At 53.8% G+C, this 22,966-nt stretch overlaps 1 long non-coding RNA gene across 1 annotated transcript in view; it reads right to left on the bottom strand.

Annotated features, from left to right (window-relative positions):
- Window positions 1-4,613: 4,613 nt before the first annotated feature.
- LOC120245265 overlaps window positions 4,614-22,966 on the bottom strand; it is a 30,154-nt gene continuing 11,801 nt past the window's right edge. Inside the window, exons 3-4 of the long non-coding RNA XR_005531743.1 lie at window positions 18,801-18,878; window positions 4,614-4,797 (exon numbers count right to left, since the gene is read on the bottom strand). This is a non-coding gene — a long non-coding RNA (uncharacterized LOC120245265). The remainder of the gene's footprint in view (window positions 4,798-18,800; window positions 18,879-22,966) is intronic.

Here is a 22,966-nt window from a genome sequence, read left to right as displayed (position 1 = left end):
GTCAACAAGCATCTATTGAGCACCTATTGTGTGCCAGGCGCTGTACCAGTTTCTGGTGACAGTGATGAACACAACAGACAAGATGCTCTGTTCTCTGGGGGCTGTGACATCAGGTGAGGATCAGACAAGATACAGGATGTCAGATGATGAGAAGTGCTGTGAAAAAGATTAAGGAAAGAAGACAGAGGGCATGGTAGTACCTGCAGTTTTTAATGCTGGAGGAAGTCAAGGAAGCCTTCTCTGAGAAGGTGGTATTCCGATAAAGACCTGATGAGGGAGGAGTCATGGGGGAAGGGTGTTCCAGACAGGGGGGACAGCCTGTGCAAAGGTCCTGAGGCAGAAACATGCTGGGTGGTCAAAGGATCGTGAGAGGGCCTATGTGGCTGGATGGAGTGAGTGAGGGGGAAAGAAGGAAGTGAGATGGGGAGGTGATGGGGCAGATGGGGGTGGGCTTTCTGAGGCGGAGGCAATTGAAAGCTGAGGACCCCATCGTGTGTGATCCAAGAACAAACAGCAAGTGCAAAGGCCCTGTGGTTGGAATAAACAGGACTCTTTGAAGAACACAAGGGCCAGCATGGTGTGCGCACTAGGCACAGCCTCAAAAGCCATGAGGAGGGTCTGGATTGGACTCTCAGTGACAGGGGAGCCAAAGGCGGGCTACAAGCAGAGAGACAGCATCTTCATATTTAAATGTGTAGCAGATTATAGAGGTGGTTCCTCAGTAAATACAACGCAGAATTACCATATGACCCAGCAGTTCCACTCCTAAGTGTATACCTAAAAGAAGTGAAAGCAAGTAGTCAAATAGATACTAGCGCACCAATGTTCACACCACCATTATTCACAAAAGCTGGAAGATGGAAACAACCCAAATGTCCATCAATGAGGGAACAGATAAAATGCTGTATAGCCATGCAAGGGAATACTACTCAGCCAGAAAAAGGAATGAAGTCTTGACACCTGCTACGATGTGGACGGATCTTGAAAACACCAAACACCAGCTCTTGTGTGATTGAATTTATATGAAATATCCAGAACAGAGAAATCTGTGAAGACAGAAGCAGATTAATGGTCGCTAGGGGCTGGGGGGAAGGGGGGGGCAGACTGACTGCTATTGGGTACAAGTTTCCTGTTGGGGTGATGGAAATACCTGGAATTAGATAGACGTGGTGGTCGCATAGCATCGTCAGTGTATGAAATGCCACTGAATTGTTCATTTGTAAGTGGTTAGCGGTTAATTTTATGTTATGTGGATTTTCCCTCAGTTAAAACAAAATCGTAGGGGCGGATTTGAGAAGGAGCCAGGAAGCTGGGGAGGTGGCTGCCGCCATCGCGCCAGGTGGGAGTCCACAGAGGCCGGGAACAGGATGCGAAGGCAAAGTGGTCGGATCTGAGGCATAGCCTAGAGGCAGAGCCAATAGAACCCCCTAACCTTTGTACCCAGCATCAGGACTGATGAAAGATCACCTCATGACGCACCACTGAAAACTGTAAACCCCCCCACCCCCTCACTCCCGAAAAGGACAAGTCCAGGAAGCAGAGGGGCTGCAGCCTGAGAGGCGGGTAGGCAGGAGTAGTGTGGCTGGTTCCCAGTTAGGTACCAATTGGGGGGGTGGGGGGGGGCAGCTGCGCTTCCCTCCCCGGCCGCTAGGGGCCGCTGCCCCGCTGCTCTGCGGCCGCCAGGTGAGGAGGCCCCGCCCCTTCCCCCTTAGGTGCGCAGGAGGCGCGGCCGCGGGGCCAGGGGAGGAGGGGGAAGAGCGCAGAGCTGGCGGAGGAGCTGGAGGGTGAGGGGACAAAGCGGGAACGGAGGGACAGACCTGAGCTTGTCGGAGGTGGGGGCTGCTGAGAGGAAGGAGAACGCAAGCCCAGGGGAGGTCGAGGGTGTGAGAAGGTGAGGGAGCACGAGTCAGCAGAGAGCCTGGAGGAGGGGTGTGAGCTGGAGGGGGGCGGGGGGGGGAGCGCTGAGGGGTCTGGCGGAGCGCGGGGTTGGGAGGAAACCTCCGAAGGCACAGAGCAAAGCTGGGGGAAGGAAGACAGGTGAGCAGGTGAGGAGTCAGGGGGGGTCCTAGAGGTGAAGGCATTGCCTTGGGGACTTGGCTGGGGGACATTGGGGGTGGCCGGGATGGTTGGGGGTGGGCTGACTTGTAGGAAGTCAAGGACCCCAGGGAAGGGGCCCTGCGCTTTGCCAGCCTTGGCTGGGATGGACTGGGGAGGGGCGGGCCAGACATCTCGGACCCTGACCCCTTGGACCAGCCTTGGGGAAAGACCTTCTGAGGAGGAACGGTGCCTGTCACGTTCGTCTAGGGGCTCAGCTTGCTTCTGCAGAAGGTAGCAGCCCGGGAAGCGGTTTATCCCCCCTGGCCTCCCCTTTATGGCCTGTGCCCCACGGCCAGTATTTACTGTGCGACGAGCCGGGTGGTGGGCAAATGGCAATGAGTGAGATGCACAGGCGCATTGGCTGGGAGCTGGCAAGGACTTGTCACCGCAAATGTGAGCCTTGGAAGACAGGTGGGGACTGCGGGAGAGGACCCTTGGGAGACCCTCCCCAGCCAGAGGGCTCAGCAAAGGCTGCCCTGGGGAAGCGACCCGTAATCGGACCGCAGGAACCCACCGGCTGAAAACCAGAAGGCCCTGGTCCCTCTGGCAGATCACGGTGGAGAAGGGGGCCTCGGGATGTGGCCAAGAAAAATGCCAGCACGGTCCAGGTTGCATTGGGGCGACAGGGAGGGATGGGGCCTGAGGTAACCTGGCAAATGTCTGTCAGGTCTAAAGGGATCGCAGGCTCTGTGAGATGGAGAGGAATGGGGAAGGGCGCGGAGAGGGGAGGGGAGGGTCCCATGAAGGTCAAGGCCATGGCCACAGAAAGGCAGAAAGAGATTCCTGGCCTTCCATGGGTCCAGAACAGGTGCCATAAATCCAAATGCGGACCAGGGAACAAAAGCATCGAAGTGAGGCAGGTGTGAGGCAGCGAGGAGGGAGGGCACCCTCCGTTTAGGCCAGCAGTCGCTTGCTACTCCTGAACTCTAGCTGAGTGCTACCATGTGCAAAGTCAGGCTCACAGGGACCAGCATGGATTCCTCAGGAGAAGCCAGAATTCCGGAGTTTAGTGCAAAATTCCCTGAGCTTTAAGATTTTTTTTTTAAGTATATTCATTTTGAGGGAGAGAGAAAGAGAAAGAGAGCACGCACACAAGTGGGGGAGGTGCAGAGAGAGAAAGAGAAGGAGAGACAGAATCCCAAACAGGCTCCGTGCTGTCAGCACAGAGCCCAAAGCGAGGCTCGGATCTCATGAACCGTGAGATCATGACCTGAGCCGAAATCCCAAGTCAGACACTTCACCGACTGAACCACCCAGGCGTCCCCCAAATTCCCTGAGTTTTAATGATCCCAGACTCATCTGCTAAGGAGGAATTGCCCTAACCCAGCATTTCCATTCCTGGGTTTCTTCCCAGTGGGAACATGCATTCATTCCCAGCAAAAGACACATTCATCATCGACCCTGAATACCTCCGGATTCCAGCCAAGTGGCCATTGATTGGCAAATGGAAAAGAATTGTGTACACACACACACACACACACACACAGTGGAATATGATACAGTGATGAAAAAGAACAAAGTACAAAGTATAGATACATGGAGAGCCTTGAGCATGATGAGTCTCAAGGCATAATGTCGAGCGAAAGTATAAGACACAATTAGGGTGCACTGCATGCTCCGCTTCTGTGACATTCAAGGACAGGCAGAAGTCATCTGCGGAGTTGGGACCCCAAGTTTTGCTTCCTGTAGGCCATGGACATCTGGGCCCGGAGGGTTCTTTGTGGTGGGAGGTCCGTTCTGCACCATGGAGGAGTTGAGGCGTGTCCCCGGTGTGTCCCCACTAGATGCCGGTAGCATATCCCCAGTGCAACACATGTCCCTTGTGTGCTGGAGTACAGTCACCTTCAGGTGAGGGCCACTGGGCAAGTGCTACTTTGGGGTAAGGCCAGTCCCTGAAAAGTGGCCATTAGGGAGCCTCTGAGAGGCTGGAATATTCTGTATTTTGAGCTGGGTGGTGGTGACTAGGATGGAACGTATTTTTAAAAAATTTTATTTCAATGTTTTATTTATTTCTGAGAGAGAGAGAGAGAGACAGCATGAGTGGGGGTGGGGGGGTGTCAGAGAGAGAGGGAGACACAGAATCTGAAACAGGCTCCAGGCTCTGAGCTGTCAGCACAGAACCCAATGCGGGGCTCAAACCCACGAACCATGAGATCATGACCTGAGCCGAAGTAGGACGCTTAACTTACTGAGCCACCCAGGCGCCCCATAATGTTTATTTATTTTTGAGAGAGAGAGAGAATGCAGAGAGAGGGAGACAGAGAACCTGAAACTGATGGCACAGAGCCCGACGCAGGGCTCGAACCCACAAATCATCAGATCATGACCTGAGCTGAAGTCGGACACTCAACCAACCGAGCCACCCAGGCGCCCCTGGAACGTATTTTTAAAATCCTATATTCCCAAGCTATATGCTTAAGGCGTATGTGTTTCACCATAAAAGAGTTAACCCTACAGCATGAGCAACTCTTGGAAACATCAGGCTCAGTGAAAAAAACCAGACACAAAAGGCCACAGATTGTATGAATCCATTTATGAGAAACGTCCAGAATAGGCAAATTCATAGAGACAGAAATTAGATCAGTGGTTGACCGGGGCTGGAGGAGGAGGAATGGAGAGCGACTGGTCCTGGGTCCAAGATTTCCTTTGGGGGTGATGAGAATGTTCTGGATCTAGATGCTGGTGATAGTTGTGCAACACCTGAATATACAAAAACGCACTGAGTTGTACACTTTAAAATGGTTACTCTTACGTTGCGTGAATCATACCTTAAAAAGAAATTGCAAGAGGGGCGCCTGGGTGGCTCAGTTGGTAAAAGCGTCTGACTTCGGCTCAGGTCATGATCTCACAGCTTGTGGGTTCGAGCCCCGTGCCGGGCTCTGTGCTGACAGCTCGGAGCCTGGAGCCGGTTTCAGATTCTGTGTCTCCCTCTCTCTCTGACCCTCCCCTGCTCACGCTCTCTCTCTCTCAGAAATAAACATTTAAAAAATTTTTAAAAAATGAAATTATAAGGGAAAAAAACCCCACAAAACAAAATGTTAACTCCCACAGGCTAAAAAGACCCGGCCCTGGGCCAGCTGGCCGTTCTGCATCAGGGGGAAGGGGGGCAGGGAGAATGAGGCATCGCTGGCTGGCCGGAGAAAGTCAGGGAGAAAGTCAGGGCGGGAGCTGTGGGCATTCTTGGGGAGGGAGAGCTTAAGCGGCTCAGAGGCAAAGAAGTCTGCCTCAGCTCAGGGGATCGCTCGCTCTTAACCCAACCTGTCAGGCCTGGAAAGAAACGGGGCGGCAGGTCAGAGGGCAGCCCGTGGACCGTTGAAGGGAACACACAGTTCTGACATATTAAGGAGAAATGACAACCACTCAGCCCAGCCCCACGCGGAAGGAATGCGCAGTGGTGTTTGCTGGGTGTTCTCTGCAGGGGAGGGGGAAGGGGGGAAGGGGAAGGGCTCACCCCAGCACTCCGGCAGAGCCCACAGAGCAGCAGATTTCCCCAGGGCTCGGCCTGTGCTGGAAACAGAGAGCCGTGCCATCGGATGACATTTGGGCCTATGCCTCCAGTCCTGGCAGGGAAATGACCCCCTTCCTTCCCCACTGCGGGCCAGGAGGCAAGGGTCTGGTTACCACTGGCTTTAAAAAATCAAATAAGCGAGGGGAAAGGAAAGCTAGCTAGGACTCCAGAAAGCTGTGCAGCTGGACTGCGCCAAAGCGTGGCCCCCACAAGGTACGTCCACCCAGAACCTGTGGACGCGACCTTATTTGGGAAAAGGGTCTTCGCAGAGGGAATTAAGTTAAGATCTTTTGAGGAGACCCTCCTGGATCAGGGTGGGCCCTGAATCCAACGACGAGTGTCCTGAGAAGGGGAGGGGACACAGAGAAGACCACGTGGAGGGCACAAGCCAAGACCCACCAGAAGCTGGGAAGGGCGTGGGAGGATCTTTCCGCTGGAGCCGGAAGGAGGGAGTGCAGCTCTGTGGACTCCTGGAGAGCAGCTTCCGGGCTCCGGAACTGAATCAACGCCTGTTTTAAGCAGCTACTACAGACCCTGGCAGTCAATTCCACAGACACGTATGAAGCCTGTATGAGGGCCCAACGGTACCGTGTGGAAGGCAGACCCAAGAATCGAGCATTCCAATACCTTAGGATCACCCTTCCTGGGCAAGGGTGTCGGGGGTGGTTAAGCGGGGAGGTGGGGGGGTGGCCGGGGAACTCCTTACAGCAGAGGTGATGACACGGACCTGAGCCACAGCCAATAGGGGACAGCAGGTGATATAAACACGCCAAAGAGCCACGCCAAGGCCAACCGCATCAACAATGGCACAGATAACCCTCAGCTTCTGTGTCCCAGAGACAAAAAGGAGAGATAGGGACTGTGGTGAAGGTTAGCAGTTGTTAATATCGGGGCGCCTGGGGGGCTAAGTCAGCTGGGCGTCCGACTTCAGCTCAGGCCACGATCTCACAGTTTGTAGGTTCAAGCCCCACATCGGGCTCTGTGCCTGCTTCAGGTTCTCTCTCTCTCTCTCTCTCTCTCAAAAATAAACAAACATTATGGGGCACCTGGGTGGCTCAGTCAGTTAAGTGTCCAACTTTGGTTCAGGTCATGATCTCACGGTTCGTGGGTTTGAGCCCCTCGTCGGGCTCTGTGCTGACAGCTCAGAGCCTGGAGCCTGCTTCAGATTCTGTGTCTCCCTCTCTCTCTGACCCTCCCCTGCTCACGCTCTGTCTCTCTCTGTTTCTCAATAATACATAAATGTTAAAAAAAAAGTTGGGTGATTTAAGCAGAGTTCAAGGAAGGAACTTACCCAGTAGGGACGGCTGTAGGAGTGATACTACACCTTGGGCTCACAAAATTAGGGAGCTCTTAGCACCTCTGAGAGGTGAGGCAAGGGAGTTGTCAGACCCTGGAGACATGACAGGCTATGTGGACAGTGAGAGCCTGTAACCTGTGACAAGGACGCAGCTGGCCCACAGAGGCCATGGGGTAAGGGGGTGAACTGGGGAATAAACAGCCTCCTCACCTCAGGGGTCCTCAGTGGCTGAATCCAGCACAAGCCAGACGACCTGGGAGCCCATTAGTGAAGTCCACAAAGCCCAGTCTCCTGGGACACACCAGGCGGGATGGAGAAGTGAGGAGTATTGCCCCAGGTGGGCACGTGGAAGATTCCAGAACAGGAAGGTTGAGTGATTCCAACCAGGGCAAGTCTGGTTCCAGGGTCCCCTCAACCACTCACCACGTGAGACCCAGAACCAGCAGACCTGTGCCCTCTCCTCAGGGGGACACGCTAGCTGAGGCCCACCCCACCCCCACCCCCCGCTGGGAAGGTGACATCAGCTTCTCAGAGACTCCAGGAATCCGGATTTTTATGCAACAGTTGCCTGATATTTAAAAGCTAGCAGCTCATTACAATTTTTTAAAAACCTGTACAGGTTCAAGAAATCACACGGGTGGGCCGGACTGGGCTCTGGGTGTCAAACCCTGGGGGCCTCAGGCCGTGGACACTGCAGGATCAAAGGCATCCGGGACGCAGGAATCAGGATGTTCAGAGAGGCGGCCGCGCAAAGCACTTTGGGTGACATGGGGCCCACACACGGCCTCATGGGTTTGACTCACAGGTGCCTGGGGTGGGGGCAGGGGCCGCCCGTTGCGGGGGTGAAACTGAACAGGTTCTTTGGGTCTAAACTAGGCAGGGTCACTGGAGCCACGCTAACGGGTTTCAACTTGGAAGGAGAGGAGCCACTGATGGCTTTTAAACAACGAAATGACTCAGCCGTGTCTCGTCTCCCAACCACCCCAAAGCTGGCTTTGGATCGAGCTTTCTTTGGGGGGGAGGGGGTGTGGATCACCGAGCGAAATAAACGAAAGCGCCCCCTTCCGGCGGTGTGCTTGCAGCTCGGCGGGGAGGGGTGCGAGGCACCTGGAAGGAAGGGGCTCATAATGGGCGCCCGCAGGTCGAGGAGACAGAGCGGGCCGCAGGCAGGGGCGGGGGTGGGGCAGAGGGAGGGGGGTGCCTCCTCCCCTGGGACCCGGCAGCCTGGCCCGGCCTCCTTCTCCCCCGTCACCCCCATCACACCACTGGGAACAAACCCACGGCTGACATGGATTCCTAACTCGGCGCCCAAGCAGGGGGAGAGAGGGGGAGACAAAACACCCATCTGTTCTCTCTCTGATGGAACACGATTCTTCACCCAGTGCTTAAACCCCGCGCTTCTCTTCCCATCCCCTCTCAGCAGCCGCGGTGACGCCCGTATAAATCGCTGCAAATGGGTTTTCCCGCCGGTAGCCGTGTTGTTTTAATAATGGTTCGTTTTCTGCTCCGGAAAAAAAAAAAATATTCCGTCGAGAAATTGGGGAGGGGGGGACTCATTCTCGGTGTGTGTGCACGCGAGCGTGTGCGCGCCTGCAGGAAGATTCTGGAACATCTTGCTGAGACACCAAGTGACCTGTCTGGTTGGGTGATGCTTGTCTGAGGCCCAATGCATCGCCCCCACCTAGACAAAGGAGTTTGTTGGGAAACTTTCTGGGCATATTTATTGAGCACCTACTATATACCACACCTGAACTCGCTAGGAAGGGACACAGGGGTCTCCCAGGTCCTGCCCTTCCCAGGCTCTCATTCCAGAAGCGGGGAGAGCAACATTAACAACAACTGTGCAAAACTATAGAGTACAATTATGAAAAACTATTCACAAGGGAGTATTGGGTGAGACAGGAATGGGTAATAGGATCTTGGTATAACTGAGGCTCCCTGCCCCTCCCCCCCACCCTCTCCACGCGCAACTGCAGAAGGGACCCTCAAGCTGAAACTTGAAGGATAGGTGACAAGTTGTAGGAGCGAAGGCCACTGGAGTGGAGAGGCTCCCTAGTCAAACATCTGAGACCTCATCTAGAAACAGGGTCCTTGCCAATGTCATTTGCTAACATGACACGACTCAGTACCATACTAGATCTAGGTGGGCCCTGAATCCAATGACAAGTGTCTTTCTTATTTATTTATTTTTATTTGAGAGAGAACAAAAGGGGAGAGAAGGGCAGAGAGAGAATCAGGCTCCACAGTCAATGGGGAGCCCAATGCGGGGCTCGATCCCATGACCCTGGGATCATCACCTGAGCCGAAATCAAGAGTCAGATGCTCAACCGACTGAACCACCCAGGTGCCCTGACAAGTGACTTAGTATGATGAGCAGAGGACACACGCAGAAGGCAGAGGTGGAGATAGGACCGATGTGGCCACAAGCCAAAGAATGCCAAGGAATGTCTGTAGCTCCCAGAAGCCAGGAGAGGAGCAAGCGAGACTTCCTGGGGCCTTCAGAGGATCCACACGGCCCTGCTAACAGCTCGGCTTGGGACTTTGGCCTCCAGAGCGGTGAGACAATACACCTCTGATCTTCAGGTCTAGGAAATGAACCCGGTTGGGGTTCCCAGAAGCAACACTCTGATAAACAGCTGGTTTACCTGGGCGGCGATGGCAGGAAGCACTGGTAGGGGAGAGGGGAGGCGAGACAGGGAAGGGGGGGCACCCGGTAAAGAGTGTGCTCGTGGACAGGTCATACAGGGCCATCTCGGGCTTAATCCCTGTGGAGACCGATGGGACATGCACCTCAGAGCTCCGTCATGTAGGGGGTGGGGGAGCTGGGTTGTTTATCCACCAACAACTAGCCTTCACTGAGTGAGGTATGCTAGCAGGGGGAATGGATCTTCCAGAACTTTCGGCCGCCCCCAGGCAAGCCTAGGCTGCCTCTGCAGCGAGAGAGAGCCCCCAGGCCAAGAGGTACAGGTACTGGCAGTATGAGGCCATTGCGTTGATGCGCATGGTGAGGCAGCAGCCTCGAAACAGCCTCCAGTGATCCCCACTCTCATGTGATCCCTTCTCCTTGGCTGTCCTTGGGACTCCGTGACTTTCGTCTAACCAACAGAATGTGGCAAAGGAGATAGGCTGTCACTTCTGAGATTAAGTTACAAAGAGACTGTGGCTTCCCCTGGAAGCCAGGGCCCTGTTGTGAGCTGAGCTGCCCTGTGAAGAGGTCCACATGGCAAGGAACTGAAGGTGGCCTCCCACCAACAGCCAGGGAGGGGGTGAATCCTGCCAGCCACCAGGGAGCCTGGCAGCAGATTTTCCCCAGTGGAGCCTTCAGATGAGACCACGGCCCTGGCCGCCATCTTGGTTGCAGCTCTGTGAAACACCCTGAGCCCGGATTCCTGACCCACAGAAACGGGGAAGGAATCAGTGTGTATTGTTTTAAGCTACTAGGCTATTTGGGGTAACTTGTGATATGGTGACAAATAACTAGAGACTGAGTGCCACAGGGATGTGGGAAGGGCACACAAACAGTGACTGGTAAACCATCTACTTGGTTGCTTTAGATGCTCATCTCTCTCTCACCCATCCCATCCAGTCCATCAACGATCCCTGTCAACTTCCACTCCCAACCTACCCTGATTCCACATACCTTTCCCCACCTCACAGCTACCAGCTCATGCCAAGCTACCCTCGCCCCTCACTTTCATTAAAGCGAGGGATGCACTCCTCACCGTTAATCTCCATCCAGCTGGCTCTGCATAGTTAGGGAGGGCTTTCTTTTTTTTTTTTTTTTTAATTTTTTTATTTATTTCCAGGAGAGAGAGAGAGACAGCGTGAGCAGGGGAGGGTCAGAGAGAGAGGGAGACACAGACTCTGAAACAGGCTCCAGGCTCTGAGCTGGCAGTCAGCACAGAGCCCGACGCGGGGCTCAAACCCACGAACCGCGAGATCATGACCCAAGCGACAGTCGGACGCTTAACCGACTGAGCCACCCAGGCGCCCCAGTACCAACTTACTTTAAAAAAAATTTTTTTAATGTTTTATTTATTTCCAGGAGAGAGAGAGAGACAGCGTGAGCAGGGGAGGGTCAGAGAGAGAGGGAGACACAGACTCTGAAACAGGCTCCAGGCTCTGAGCTGGCAGTCAGCACAGAGCCCGACGCGGGGCTCAAACCCACGAACCGCGAGATCATGACCCAAGCGACAGTCGGACGCTTAACCGACTGAGCCACCCAGGCGCCCCAGTACCAACTTACTTTAAAAAAAATTTTTTTAATGTTTTATTTATTTCCAGGAGAGAGAGAGAGACAGCGTGAGCAGGGGAGGGTCAGAGAGAGAGGGAGACACAGACTCTGAAACAGGCTCCAGGCTCTGAGCTGGCAGTCAGCACAGAGCCCGACGCAGGGCTCGAACCCACGAACTGCGAGATCATGACCTAAGCGAAAGTTGGACGCTTAACCGACTAAGCCACCCAGGCGCCCCTAGGGAGGGCTTTCAAATCGCAGATCAGATGGTGGCATGCAGGAGTGCTCAGTAACGATGGACTGAACTCACACGTCAGGTCTGGCTGGACTGGATCTCTCCCCTCCATGTCCGCCAGCCCCTTTCCCTTCTGGCACCTGCATGAGGAAGGGACTCATGGGCCGCCTGGGTGGCTCAGTTGGTTAAGTGTGCAACTCTTTTTTAATTTTTTAAATATTTAGAGAGAGAGAGACAAAGCATGAGCGGAGGAGGGGCAGAGAGAGAGGGAGACACAGAATCCAAAGCAGGCTCCAGGCTCTGAGCTGGCAGCACAGAGCCCAATGTGGGGCTTGAAGTCACAGACCACGAGATCATGACCTGAGCCAAAGTCAGATACTTAACCAACTGAGCCATCTAGGCGCCCTCTAGTCCCTCTCTTTTAAGCCACTCATAAAATGAACTCAGAATGGATTAAAGATTTTATCCCTGAAATGGCCTTTTGAAGGTAGGATTCATCATTGTCCCATTTTACAGTCAGAGAAACTGAGGCACAGAGCCACAAAGCCACTTGCTTAAAGGCGACTCAGCCAGTCCCAGACAAGGTTGGGATTTGGACCTAGATAAGGTAGTTTTTGTGGGGTGGTTTTTTTGTTTGTTTTTTTTTAGTATTTATTTATTTTTGAGAAACAGAGTGTTAAGTGGGGGAGGGGCAGAGAGAGAGAGGGAGACAGAGATTCTGAAGCAGGCTCCAGGCTTTGAGCTGTTAGCACAGAGCCCGATGCAGGGCTTGAACTCATGGACCGCGAGATCATGACCTGAGCCAAAGTCGGACACTTAACCCACCGAGCCACCCAGGTGCCCTTGGACCCAGGCAGTTTTAACACCAGCACCGGGGTCTTCATTGAGATTTAGCCCGTATGTCCCATGTGTTAATTCTCTTGCTTTCAACCAGAGGGGCATTGCTAAGTGCCCAGAATCCTATGCCAGTTTGTCCAGAAGGTAGTTTGGTCTTGCACCGTGAAGGGGCCCTTCCCTGCCCTCAGGGGAGTCCCAGCCTAGCTGGCGAGGCAAGGGCATCAATAACCTGAAATCCACAGTAGTGACCCCAACCAACTCAGTGCGCGCTGAGCACTTGCGATGCATTAATCCTAGGGGGAGATTCCGGGTAGCCTTGGACCCGTGGGGTGCCGCACCCATCGACGGAGGACCCTCCATGTCCGTGTTAGTGCCTTGGGCCTGCAGAGGGCGCTACAGCACACAAAGGCCAGGAGCGGACCAATGATTTGCTCCAGGTCGCCTGGCTGGAAACTCCAGGGAGACACGCGTCTTGCATCTCTTGCTGCCTTTCAAGGCTCCTGTGTAAGTGTCCTGTGGCTGCCATCGCACAAGTCCACAAACTGGGGGCTTCAAGCAACAGACGGGTCTTGTCTCACAGTCCCAGAGGCCAGAGGTCTGAAATCCGTCCGAGGGGCCACAATCCCTCAGAAGGTTCTAGAGGAGGAGCCTTCCTTGCCCCATCTGGCTTTTGGTGGCTGCCCGCCAGCCTTGGTGTTGCTTAGCTTGTGGACACATCCCTGCAGTCTCTCCCCTGGTCTTCGTGTGACATTCTCCCTCCATGTGTCTGTGTCTCGTTTTTTAGAATAAATTTATAATCCACTCATACTGGATAAGACCCCACCCTACTCCAGTATGAGCTCATCTTAACTAAATATATCTGCAATAGCCCCATTTCCAAATAAGGTCACATTCTGAGGTACTGAGGGTCTGGACCACAATATATCTTTTTACTGGGGACACAATGCACCCCATAACCCTCTTCCCTCCTTAGAGACGGCCTCTTGGCACCTCTTTCTGGGGTGCACTGGGGCCCAGTTAAATGCATCCACTCCTCCCCCCCTTTTTTTTTGTGGCAATCCTACACCTCGATCTATATGCTAACTTTAAAACATTAAAATAAAATCTGGGGGCGCCTGGGTGGCTCCAACTTCAGCTCAGGTCATGATCTCGTAGTTCGTGGGTTCAAGCCCCACATGGGGTTCTGTGCTGGGAGCCTGGAGCCTGCTTTGGATTCTGTCTCCCTCTCTCTCTCTCTCTCTCCGCCCCTCCCCCACTCATGCGCTGGCACTCTCTTTCAAATCAATAAACATTAAAAATTTTTTAAATAATAAAATAAAATCAGGGGCGCCTAGGTGGCTCAGTTGATTGAGCATCTGACTTCAGCCCAGGACATGATCTCACGGTTTGTGGGTTCAAGCCCCACGTCGGGCTCTGTGCTGACAGCTCGGAGCCTGCTTCACATTTTCTGTCTCCCTCTCTCTGTTCCCGTCCCCTGCTCACACTCTCTCAAAAATACATAAACATTTTTAAAAAATAAATAATAAAAATAAATCAAATAAAATCAATGAACAGCCACACTGCCCTGAGCATTTTTAGAGAGATCCAGAGAAATTCAGTGCCATCGTTTGGGGGTGCGCTGGGCTGCAAGTTATCAAAATGCCTAGCGGCAGCCACTTAAACAAAAAACTTGCTTTCCCCTCACCAATCGGGAGTTGGCACCTGGCGCTGTTGGAGGCCAGCAGCCAGATGGCATCAGAGCCCCCACCAACCAATTCCTCGGGTCACCTCCATATCCTGCTGGGTCCCTTGTGAGACCCTCACCACAGCGGGATGCTGTTTTATCCCCGCTTTACAGATGAAACAACCAAAGCTCAGATAATAACATGCCTCCCTCTCCGTGAACCCCCAGCGGACAGACTTCTGCTTGGGCCTCATCGGCCAGAAGGGTGCCGCTTGGCCACTTCCAGAAGCAAGGCAGGCTGGGAGGTAAGTTTGGCGACACTGCCACTCAACAAGTGGGCGCCGTTTGCGATGAAAGAATGCAAGCGTCAGTGTTGGAGGCAATAAAATGTGTCTCCCAAGCACCTTCGACACACTTGCTCTGTTGAATTATTTCTCAACATTAGGAACAGCGGCGTTTATCCCGTGGAATCCTTACCATCTGTGAGGCACATGCTATTAGCATCCCATTTCCCAGCTGAGAAAACGGAGGCTCAGGCAGGTCCAGGAGAACCTCATTTAGTTACACCTGCATCGAATATTTATTGAGCATCTACTGTGTGCCAGGCCATTTGGGCACTGAGGATACAACAGTGAATAAACTCACCACTGTCCCTGAAGACTTAGCCCTCGGGAGGGGCGCATGGAGAGGGGTGGCCAGAAATAATACAGACCATATTAGTTCTGGAATAACACCTAATGTAGGCCAGCCGCTGCTGTGCGGGCTTTCCGTTCACACGTCACTTATTCAGCCCAGTGAGGGAACTGAGACTCAGAGAGGTTAAGTAACCTGCCTGGTGTCACACAGCCTGTAACTGTAAAGGCAGGGTTTGAACCTAGGCTCTAGAGCCTGTGTGCAGGTAAGTAATATGTCAGGAGATGATAATACAGGTGAGGAGGGCTAAGAAGCTAAGGAAGTTCCTTCTGAGGGGGAGACATATGTAATTATCCTCCTTTGACAGATGGGGACATTGAGGCTCCGAACAGTTAACTGAGCTGCCCCGGGGTGGGATGGGGTGACACAGTCAGAAAGAGGTGGGGTCAGGATCTGACCCCAGGTAGCCCGGACTCCATTGCCCAACCACAAGAGAAACGGTGCGGAGCAAATGCCAGCAGGCTTGAGGGCTGCCTGGAGGAGGTGGACGTCACCAGGACTTGAAGGGATTGGAGGAGCCGGGAAGGGAAGGGTAGAGCATGAAGAACCCGACTGAGCTTGGCACCTCAATACGTTCCTGGGGACAGTTCTTCGAGGACAGATTTCCAGGCACAGTCCTGCCTCGGCCTCCCCCTCCTCCCCGCCCCCCGCAACTACCCCCCAGGCCCGCTCTGCTTAAAGGGAAGGCAGACACAGGGGCTTCATTAGCTTCTCGGAGGCCCCAGCAGCCCTGGGGGGATGAAAAGGGCCCGAGAAGGGAGCCATCCTAATTTTGGCACACCTCGCAGGGGGCACAGGGCCGCAGAAGAGGAAGCAGCGGGGCCGGCTGGGCAGGCCCCTGTCATTCTTCCAGCTGGATCCGCTTTCAGAGCTTCAAATGCAAAACCCGAGTAAAGGGGGTGGGGGCGCCGGTGGCCTCTGCTCCTCCTTTAATAGACCAAAGGACCCTGGCGGCTTAGCTCTTTTTCCTAATTTAAAGATATTTTCAGGCGTTTGGGAGCTCCCCTATGGTGAAGCAGGAAGGTTGGAATGGAGGGGGTGGGGGGCCTTGAAACTCTCATCGCAGCTTTCAATGGAGGACGGGAGCCGGCAAGGAAGAGGAGGGACTCAAGGTGGTCTGGGGCCAAGGGTGGGGCCCTTGAGGAATAAGGAGGTCACTGTGTTCTAGGCTGTCTTCTGCCTCAGTTTCCCCTCTCCGGGACCTCTGAGATGCCTCTGCAGAAAATAGAACGGATGCAGATGTAGCCAAACAATGGGCCCTGCTAAGGAAAGGGGGGGCGGCGAGGCTCTTCGGCGTCCACTTTGGAGGCCGTGAGTTGGGCCATGGTGGGGGTCTTGCCCCGTGCCGACCCCTGGGCAGGGCAGCCGGACCACAAGGGAGGTTGTCAGGAGCTGAAGACGCCAAGCCGAGGGAGGAGGCTGTGCATTTGCCCAGGAGTCCAATGGGGGAGGTGTGTTCCCTGTCAGCTTGGCACATCTGGTGCCGGGGCAGGAACGGGAGCGGGGAGCCAGGCCAAAGGGGTGCAGCCCCCTCCAAGTCGGGGGAAGGGGCTCCTTGGCTCACCTCCGCGGGGAGGGTGCACAGGAACCCGGAGGGGACCCTGGCTAGACGGGACGGTGTAGCCTAGGGACAGCTTGGGCTGGGGGGAGGTCCGTTCCCTTCGGACCAGGCTCCCCTCACAGCCTGTCTCGCCCCAGGTTTCCTTCCCCTCCTCCCTCTGTCACTCATCCCACCCCAGCCTGCCATCCTTCCTGGCCTCCCCCCACCCCCCGCCACCCGACCCTCCCCCACCTCCCCGCTCCCCCTTCCCCCCTCCCGCCTCTACCTCCGTCCCCCTCCCAGCTCCCTGGCCAGCTCTCCAGCCTCCCGCGGTGCCACCTCCTTGGGCTGCCTTTCCCTTCCCTCCCCCCGGCTCCCAGCCTCCCCCCTCCACCCCGCCCCCGCCCCCGCCAGCCCGCCCGCCCTCCTCCCTCTGACTGGCTCCTGCCTCCCCATCATTCTCCCAGCCCCCTCTTCTCTTTCTACCTCTCTCAGTCTCCCTCTCTCTCTCTCTCCCCCTTCTTTCCTTCATCCCGGCCTCTCTTCCCACCTTCCCCAGCAGGAGAGAGGGGCCGCCCTCTCCCCCCTCCAGCCCCCTCCCCGGCCGGCGGCTCGGCTCCGCGCCCTCCGCTGGGGCCGCCGCCATCTTGCGGGATGCTGGGGAGGGAGCCGCGAGCAGGCAATGGAAACAATACATCTTTTATGAAGCGCCCCCCCCTGGAAATCTTACATTAACGTGGCATTGATTTCCCTCGGAATGGCAGGGCCTCTCGTGCGCCCCCGGAGGGGCTGGAAGGCGGGGCGGGACTTGGGGAGGAGGGGGCCACGGGGGGGGGGATAGTCTGCTCCTGGCTGCCGCGAGCCCAGCAGCCGGCACCCCCCTGCCCCCCAGATCCCGGCGCCTCGCAGAGGCAGCCCCCCGACAGTGGGCTCCTCGGCAGAGGGACACAGTGGGCCGGGTCCCAGGCAGAGGGACACAGTGGGCCGGGTCCCAGGCAGAGGGACACAGTGGGCCGGGTCCCAGCCCGGGGGTGGGGGGGGCGGGGAGGTCCGGGAGCGTGGCTTTGTAATAATTCCTGCACTGAGGGCGCCCAGCAGAGTCCCTCCTTGGCCTTGACATTGGCCAGAAAAGGCACAGGAGAGCCTCAGCTGCCCCTGGGTGTGCGGCCAAATGGGACACGTGTCACACACACCCCCCATACACACACCCGCCTGGGCTCCCTCTCCCCTCCGCACCCGCTTTCCTTCCTCTTCTCTCCCATCTTGCCGCCTAACTCCTATCCTATCCAGTTCCTGCCTCCCTCCTCCTCTCTCCTCCTCTCCCGCCACCCCCATCCCTTCCCTACTGCCGACTGCTTGGCTGCTCCCTCCCCCCCAACCCCCTTCCCTGCGTGCTAATGGCCCGGTGGCAGGCGGCTGTTGGGGGGGGGGGTTGCAGCCGGGGGAAGTGCTGGAGAGACGGGGTGGGGGGAGAAGAATGATACACACATAAATCTGGGATAATGACGGTGGTGCTAATGGGGGCTGGCGACCCCCGCAGCTCCCAAGCACACCCCCCCCCCCAACACTCAACAACCAACCAGGGCTTCCTGGCTCTCTGGATCCTGTCCTCTCTCTGAATGGGTCCTGCTGGGAGTAGAGGGGCCAGGCTAGGGTGGGACAGCTCATGACACACTGGGTCCCCTTTCAATTTGCAGCTTGCCATTTGCTTGCCCTGCAGCCCAGAGCACCGAGGCACAGCGATAGAGACAGGTGGCTTTTCTGGGTCTGCAGGTCCTGCCCCCGGGGCTCCCCACCATCTGGAATCCCCATATCTCTAGGTTTCCTGAGGTCCTGCCACCCCCGACTCAGCATCTTACATAGAATCGAACAGTCAGGAAAGTCCTGCCCTTTCCCCATTTCCTAGATGTGTGACCTTGGGCAAGTCACTTACCTTCTCTGAGATGCGGTTCCCTCTAAGTCGAGAACGATAACAACCATCTTCAACTAGAACATGAAGCGTGATCCTCACAAGTTCAATGTTACGTGAAAGAGAGCAGACAGAAGAGGGCACACGGTAGCTCCGGTTATATGAAATTCAAGGATAGGCAAGACGAATCTATGATGACAGAGTCAGACTTCCAGGCTTTGGACTTCCGGGAATGGGCACAAGGGAATTTTCTGGAGGGATGGACATATTCCTTCTTGGTTTGGGTGGTGGATACACAGGGATATACATCCCTAAAAACTCACTGAGCGGAAGCTTGAGATCTGTGCACTTTACCTTATCCAAGTTGGTACTTCATTTAAAAAAGAGAGAGAGATGGGGCGCCTGGGTGGCTTAGTTGGTTAAGCGTCCGACTTTCGCTTAGGTCATGATCTCGCGGTTCATGGGTTCGAGCCCCGCATCGGGCTCTGTGCTGACTGCCAGCTCNGGTCATGATCTCGCGGTTCATGGGTTCGAGCCCCGCATCGGGCTCTGTGCTGACTGCCAGCTCGGAGCCTGGAGCCTGTTTCAGTCTGTGACTCCCTCTCTCTCTGACCCTCCCCTGCTCACGCTGTCTCTCCCTCTCTCCTAGAAATAAATAAAACATTAAAAAAAAAGAGAGAGAGAGAGAGAGAGAAGGAAACAGAGAAAAGAAAATGTCCCAGAGACATCACTCACTTCTTCCCATTTCTGTGGTCCCCACCCTAGTCCAGCCCCCATCACCGCTTACCTGGATAATTGTCACTTCTGCCCTGGACTCCAGCTTCTGCCTTCACTCCCATCAGTCTTTGCAGGGGCCCAGAGGGCTCTTTGAAAGACAAGAAAGTTCACGTTGTCATTCTGTTCAGACCCTGCTCTCCATCCCGCTGGCTCCTAGGTTCAATGCAAATCCTTCAGTCAGACTCTTCGGGAACCTTCTCCCCGTTGCTTACTGCCCTTAGGTTTCACGGAGACTTCGCACTAGCTGTTCCCCTTCCTAGAACACCCTTCCTCCCAGATCTCACTGTGGCTAACTCTGCTGCCTTCTCCAAGTCCCTGCTCCACGTCACCTCCTCCGTGGGACCTTTCCAACCACCCTCAGTCACTCTCCCATCTGCCACCTCTCTGGCGCTTCCCGTCCTCTGGACCTGCCTTGCGTCTCTGTCTTCATGTGTGCAGTCTGCTTCCCCACTCCCCACTGGAACGCGTCTCTTTTCAGCCCTTGACTCTTGTCCTGAATGTAACCTCCAATATCTGACGTCCATTAGATGTTCAAGTATAGGTTGAATACGTGACTTAAATAAGAATAACTATTGAAGGATATAACTGATGGAAAGACCTTGGCATGTCACAGGCATTCAATAAACCAGGGATTTTTCATGAAGATGGGACATGAAAATAATCTGTGGTTATTTGCTTTTTTTCTTTTATTTATTTATTGAGAGAGAGAGAGAGCACGAGCAGAGGAGAAGCTGGCGGGGGTGGGGGGGGAGGTGAGAGAATCGCAAGCAGGCTCCTCACTGTCAGCACCGAGCCCAACTCAGGGCTCCATATCATGAACTAGGAGATCACAATCTGAGCAAAAATCAAGAGTCAGATGCTTAAGCAGCTGAGCCACCCAGGAGACCCTGTGACTCTTTGCTCTTGTGCCCTCTCCCAGTCCAGAACTTGGGGAGATAATTTGGAGTAGGAAATATTCTCCCAAAAGGAAGATATTTGCAACAGATATATCTGACAAAGGATGCATATCCATAATATATAAAGAGCTCCTACAAATCAATAAGGAGAAGACAACCAAATTTATAAAATGATAGAAGACTTGGACGGTTAGCAACGTAGAACAGCAAAATAGTCAATAAGCACACAAAAGGATGCTCAATATCATAAGTCATCAGAGAAAAGCATATACGACCAGAGTAAAATATCACAACTGGAATGGCTAAAATGATAACTGATGGTACCAAGTGTTGGCAATGATGTGAACCATTGGAACTTTTTTTTTCTTTTTTTTCAGTAATCTCTACACCCACTGTGGGGCTCTAACTCATGACCTTGAGATCAAGAATCACATGCTCTCCCGACTGAGCCAGCCAGCCACCCCTGGAACTTTCACACACTGCTGGTGGGAATGTAAAATGCTATAGCCACTCTGGAAAACTGTTTGGCAATGTCTCCAAAAATTGCACATGCACCTGCCCAGTGACCCAGCCCTTGCACTCCTGGGTATTTACCCAACAGAGATATAAATTATGTTGATATACAAGAATGTTCATGGCATAACTGCAAACAGCTTAAATATCCAGCAGCAGAAGAAGAAATAAATCGTGGCACAGTCTTACAATGGAATATTACACAACAAGGAAAAACGACAGACTAATAATACTTGGGATGGCAAGGACGATTCCCACAGGTTCAATGTTATGTGAAAGACACCAGACAGAAGAAGGCACGCAGTAGGGTTCCATTTATGTGAAATTCAAGGACAGGCAAAATGAATCTATGGTGACAGAGTCAGAGGAGAGGATTTGGACTTCCAGGAATGGGCATGAGGGAATTTTCTGGAGGGATGAACATATTCTCTCTTGGTTTGGGTGATGGATACACAAGTATATACTTGCATAAAAATTCATTGAGCTAAAACTTAAGAGCTGTGCACTTTACCTTATCCAAGTAATACCTCAGTCAAAGGGGGGGGGGGGATGGAAACAGAAAAGAAAATGTCCCCTAGAGCTGGGTATGGTCCATATGCTGTGTGAATCCTGGGAGGTTTCACAATAGTCTTCCAGGGTGAACAAAAGTTGGAAAATTTAAACAGTTGCCCCAGATTCAGGAGGGAAGTTCAAGGGTGGGCGCGCCCCATCCAGTGTCTCTGGGCTGATGAGGGCTCTAGATTCCTCTGGCGCTGGGGTGTGGGCGGTCTGATCTGAGGGCAAGAAGATGCCTTTGAGGTCTCCTTCCTACCCCTTCATCCCCTCCAGCCCAAGCTGTGGGCCCAGCCAACTCTTGTACCAGAAACTGCGAGTCTGGTTGCTGGGGCAACAGGGCTGCGAAGCCCCCAGGACCCTGCTGCTCTGCCTCATTGCACGGGGAGCTTTTCCCTCCTTTAAAGTGAAATGGGAGTCAGGGGAGGGGGAAACCCCTTCCTCGGATCTTGCGGGAGATACTTCCCCCACCAGCTGTCCCAACCCAATGGTTGATGGTTTACAGGGGAGGATGGAGAAGGGAGTGATATCTACTTCTTGGGTTTTACCAGCCCTCCTACTACCTTATTTAATTAATTAATTTATTTTTAAAGTTTAGTTCTTTATTTTGAAAGAGAGAGAGAGAGAGGAACAGAGAGAGACAGAGAATCCCAGGGAGTCTCCGCACTGTCAGCACAGCACCCAACGTGGGGCTCCATCTCACAAACTGTGAGACCATGACCTGAGCTGAGATCCAGGGTCGGACACTTAACCGACTGAGCACCCCACCCCCAGTCCTTTAAAAGCCCAAGAAAACATAGTCTCTCTCTAGCTCTGACTTTTCCTGTTTGTGCATTCATTTCTTTCCATGGGAGAAACGGGTAGGAATGATGGGTAGCAGGAGCATTGCATTTGGAGTCAGAAGCAAAGGAAGGCTGAGGGCCTGGCAGCCTTCCTGTGTGACCTTGACTCATTCTTTAACCTTTCCGGTTCCTCTTTTACAAACCTGAGACAATAATGTTTCCTACTTCACAGCTTACTGTGAGGACTTACATGGATTCACACATGAAAAACACTTAAAACAACTTCCGGCATACGGGTGTCACTCAATACATCTGTAGTGTGTATGTGCGAGGTCCCATGTCAGTCACTTTCGTGTGTAATAACGTATGTAACCCTCCCAAGCAGCTTTGTGGGATAGCTATTATCATACCCCTTTCAAAGATTGGGTAACTGAGGCTCAAGTGCTCTTGTAGGGAGACCATTCTCCGATCTCCCAGAAATCCTGGACCCTTGAACCACCCCAAGCCCTCAGCTCAGCTGTAAAATGGGCTGGTGGCTCCCTGCTGAGGGTACAGAGAGGGGCTGCCTCTAGCTCCTTTCTTCGTGCTTCCCGTGTGTGTTCAGAGTCATAGCTGCTTCGGGGCTAAGTGTTCCTGTAGATAGTAAGTTGGGAGTGCTTCCTGACCTTGTCCCTTTGTCTATTATGTTCTACAGCGGATGCAGGATATCCTTCCTCGGGGGAAAAAAATCAGATATTACAGACGAACCTTCCCGTCCCCATCCCAGTTCCCAGAGGACCCACTGTTGTCTGGTGTGTATCCTTAGAAATCTCTTTTTGAGGGGCGCCCGGGTGGCTTAGTCGGTTAAGCGTCAGACTTTCGCTTAGATCATGATCTCGCGGTTCGTGGGTTCGAGCCCCGCGTCGGGCTCTGTGCTGACTGCCAGCTCAGAGCCTGGAGCCTGTTTCAGTCTGTGACTCCCTCTCTCTCTGACCCTCCCCTGCTCACACTGTCTCTCTCTCTCTCCTAGAAATAAATAAAACATTAAAAAAAAAGAAATCTCTTTTTGAACATTCAGGTAACCTATACCCACCTATGTAAATATAATACTGATTTGCGTGATGTCTTTTTTTATGTTTATTTATTTATTTCAAAAGAGAGAGGGGGAAGGGCAGAGAGAGGGAGACAGAGAATCGCAAGCAGCCTCTGCGCTATCAGTGCATGGTCAGCACAGAGCTCTATGCGGGGCTCGAACTCCCGAATTGTGACGTCCTGACCTGAACCCAAACCAAGCGGCAGAAGCTTAACCGACTGAGCCACCCAGGCGCCCCTGATTTGTGTGATGGCTTGATCTGAGTTCCCTCAAAAGCCATGACCCTGAGAGAGGCAAGGGCTTGGGGGCGAGCTGTTGGTCTGGGAGGCGACCCCAGGAAACAGCTGTAGGGGGTTGGGGG

Source organism: Hyaena hyaena, unplaced genomic scaffold (genome assembly GCF_003009895.1).
Source record: "Hyaena hyaena isolate Hyena2069 unplaced genomic scaffold, ASM300989v1 scaffold_414, whole genome shotgun sequence".
NCBI lineage: Eukaryota > Metazoa > Chordata > Mammalia > Carnivora > Hyaenidae > Hyaena > Hyaena hyaena.
The sequence above is the reverse complement of the archived record's forward strand: the minus strand, read 5'-3'. Positions and strand labels throughout refer to the sequence as shown.